This window comes from Bidens hawaiensis, unplaced genomic scaffold (genome assembly GCF_021521415.1).
Source record: "Bidens hawaiensis isolate Kalapana, Puna unplaced genomic scaffold, B.hawaiensis_p1.1 tig00022158_1, whole genome shotgun sequence".
Lineage (NCBI taxonomy): Eukaryota > Viridiplantae > Streptophyta > Magnoliopsida > Asterales > Asteraceae > Bidens > Bidens hawaiensis.
In genome coordinates, this window is record NW_027493434.1 from 191578 (window position 1) to 195799 (window position 4222).

At 37.3% G+C, this 4222-nt stretch overlaps 1 pseudogene; it reads left to right on the plus strand.

Moving 5' to 3' along the window:
* Positions 1–993: 993 nt before the first annotated feature.
* LOC143564770 (delta(12) fatty acid desaturase DES8.11 pseudogene) lies at positions 994–2537 on the plus strand (annotated as a pseudogene).
* The last annotated feature ends 1685 nt before the right edge of the window (positions 2538–4222 follow it).

Here is a 4222-nt window from a genome sequence, read left to right on the forward strand (position 1 = left end):
TCTTCTACAATATTCTCTAACATTCCCATGCAGTCAGAGCGGTAGGAAATCGGACTCTCAGACCGGAGCGTAAAGCTTGTGAAGATACACGATCGGATGACACGTAGAGCAAGAACTTGATCGGTTGTAAGACCTAAGAAGATCGGCGGCGTCTTGACCGTGGCCAGAGGACGGTTAAGATTGATGACAAGAGCTTCCACTGCGGCAACAGGAGCTATGATTAAGTCGGCCGAAGCAACGACTTGGCAACCCATGGCGGCAATTTATTTCTTCCAAAGAATAAAACTAAATAAATAAACACCAAAAACAAATATAAATAAAATTATCAATCGTAAATCCAAAAATAAAACACAAAACTTCAAGTTAAAAAACAATCGATAGATTGGAGATGAGGGTTGGAACTCTTTTTTTTTAATAAATTACGTAAAAAGAGGAAACCAAAACAAAAGAAAATAGATTGAAAAAAAAATATCAAAGTATTAAAAGAAAACTAAGTAAAACGTAGTTGACCCAAAAAAATATAATAAAAAATTAAGTTTTTGATCGGGAAATATAAGAGTGAACCGTAGAAAACTAAGAAATATGGTAATTGTTCTTGCTCGGAATTGAATGGGAAGAAAACCAGCGGCAACGGTGCCATTTACTATGGCCCATAGGCGCGTAAATCTGAGATAGAACACCAACCAGAAAGTAATATATTATGTATGTACAAAAGTCCACGGGGCAGGACAGGAACGAGAAGAAGAGAAAAAAACAGACTAGAACCTTAAGAGAAATACAATCTCCTAATTATGGTAATACTATAATACTAAAACTCTTATAATATATTCTTCTACAATATTCTTTAACACGAATTATAGTATAGGCAATATTGTTTAAAATTTAAGAGAAAGGTTATTTCTGAAAAATGGGTTGATGCATGTTTTGATATCGTAATTTTGCCTAACTTAATTTTGGATTGATTGAAATTAAGGTATAACCAACCTCCCTTTGTCTGGCCCACTCTCCATTAGTACAATTCATGTGCCAAATCATAATAGGACGCCAGCACCCAAACTTCAACCACAGCTATAAATATGCAATATAGCTTCTGAAGTTACAACACAACACAAGAAAGCAAGTACAAGTAAAGAGCTCTTATCAGAGGTATACATCTCTACGATCATATATAATTTGATAAAATTCTATGAATATAGCTATAGATAGACGTGTATATGTTTTATGCATGCAAACTCACGAAATCATTTCTGCAGGTTGAAACAATGGGGGCTGGTGGACGGATGAATGTTGCTAGTGCCGACGACAAACCCCTCGCTCACAGACGTGTACCAGTCTCAAAACCTCCGTTCGAGCTTAGTGATCTAAAAAAAGCAATACCACCACACTGTTTCCAGCGTTCTCTTGTGCGTTCCTTAGCAGCCGTTTTTCGTGATTTTATCCTTGTGGGTGCCTTATACTATCTCGCAGATACCTTCATTCCTATGCTTCCTAAACCCTTAGCATATGTAGCATGGCCAGTTTATTGGTTTTTCCAAGGAGCTTATCTTATGGGGTTATGGGTCATAGGCCACGAATGCGGCCATCACGGGTTTAGCGAGTACCCATGGCTTAATGACACCATTGGGTTCATCGTATACTTGTTGATCCTCACTCCGTATTTTGGTTTCAAATACTGCCATCGTACCCATCATGCCAACACTAACTCTATTGAATACGACGAGGTTTGGATCCCCAAACGCAAGTCGGATAAATTGTACTCCGAACTTCTCAACAACCCAACAGGCGCATTTCTTGTATTCGTGTTCAAGATTGTTCTTGGCTTCCCTTTGTACTTTGTATTCAATCTTTATGGCAGGAAATATGAGAAGGGAATCGCAAGTCACTTTTATCCCTACAGTCCTATCTTTAATGACAGCGAGCGCTTTCAAATTTTCCTAACCGATCTTGGAGTCTTTGCCACTTGTTATGCAGTTTACCGCGCTGCAAAAATCATGGGCACACAATGGGTGATTAACATCTCCGGAATTCCCATACTTGTCATGAGTGGCTTCTTTATCTTACATATCTACACCACACGCACCCTTCCATCCCTCACTACGATTCCACCGAATGGGACTGGCTTCGAGGGGCTTTAGCGACCGTTGACAGAAACTTTGGAATCTTGAACCATGCTTTCCATGATGTTACCCGTACTCACACCGTTCACCATCTCTTCCCAACAATTCCTCATTACCATACTTTCGAGGCCAGGCAGGCAGTGAGGCCTATCTTGGGTGAATACTACAAATACGACGATACGCCCATTCTAGAGGCTGTTTGGAGGGAGACAAAGGACTGCATCTTTATCGAACCGGATGAGGGTAATGGAACGAAAAAGGGTATCTACTGGTTTCAAAAATAGGGACCATGATATCGTTGGTTATGTGATATGTCTGTTATGTTTTAATATATAGTAAGAATAATGGCTAAGGGGTAGCGAGTGAAGGCATGCCATTATGTATTCAATATCTGATGTGATTTTCTTATTTTATATTAATGTCTTAATGGCAATCAAAAGACTAATCCAGATGTAGTTCGGTTTGTGTTATATATAAAAGGATCAATATTTTCTCTAAAAAAAAAAGACTAATCGTAATTACATGCAGATATAATGCGCGTGAATTAGAATTTAGAAAGTAAGGTTGTTCTTGGTGATTTATAATCATTCGGTAAGACGACAATAAATAGACACAACCGATCAAACATCCTCATGGATAATTTTTGCTAAAACATGTTCTCGTACAGATTAAATGAGCACATATACCGAAAATATTTGATGCTTAAAACGGCAATTACATCACACGTTGCGGGAACTTTCAAGGGACCTCTTAGCGGCATGGGTAATAAGGATGTGCAAGTTTACTATATGTCATGCAGTCATGATGATGTGAACATTCTTTTGATGGTTACACGCGCTTTTGATGCTTGTGGGAAGGTTCACATGTTCTTTGGATATAATATTTATCCATAATACTAGGAGTCTAGACTCTTAACGATACACGAATACACGACACGTACGTACACGACTTTGATATTTCCATTAGAGTATGTGGGTCACGTTGTGATAGTGGCTTTTTGGCTAAAAGATGTATAGTAATGAAGCCCCTTCAAATCATCATTTTATTTTTATTTTATTATTATATTTTATCAAAATAAATAAATAAATAAATAACAAGCCCACCAATCACATTCCACCTATTTCCCCCTACTGACACTATATGGGAAGTAGTGGAGCACCCCCCCCCCCCCCCCGCCATCTATAGCGCCCAAAGCGCCTCGAGGGCTGTGTTCCCGGCACTTTGAAAGCTCAATGTGGAGTAAGAAGCGACCCACTACGCATGTTCTTAAGGATTTCCACAGAGTTCTGCCTACCAGGTACAAGAATCCAACTGCTCTACACATTCGTGGCATTATATGGCTTTTGGAAATTGTAAACATGCGAATTCTTAATCTTACCATGGGAACACTCTCTACACATTCAAAGCCTAAAACTTTTAATATACTTTTATCCAATTTATTGCCTTTTCTTTGATTGAATAATTTACCTTTTAACTATGTTAATTATTATTATTATTATTATTATTATTATTATACACATAAAAATATATTTTATGAGCGTAAACGAAATAATAAGCCGAACTTAGGCCACGCTCGTATGATCTTAACCTCGATCAACTCATTTAAATTAAGAGTCGAACTTGTCTCTGAGTAAATAAATAACTAATTAGGTGTAAAAAATAAGACGAGTTGATTACGAGAAGGCTTTCTTTACACTCATCTAAGAATTACTCGATTATATTTTAGAACAATTGCACTATGGAGATTGTGGGTTAAAAAGTTTTTATCCTCTATTATATCACTCATACTTGTTAGCGATCACACACCAGGGAAGTGATCATCGATTGTGGAGTTAGATAAGGTGGGCGAACGATTATTACACTTCCTCTTCTTTTTAGTTAGACAAAGCACCGTTAATTGTTAACATGAATTTAACTAAGAATTAAAAATCAATTCTTATTAAATTAAAAAAACAAGTCCTTATTATGGAAATCAAATACCCTCTTCCTCAGGGTAAACTAACCCTTATTAATGTCTCTTTTTAATAAGCCTTCTTGTTTATTAACTTATTATTATTGTTTTTCTCTCTCTCTCTCTTTGAAGCTCCTCTACAGGTCATCGACTC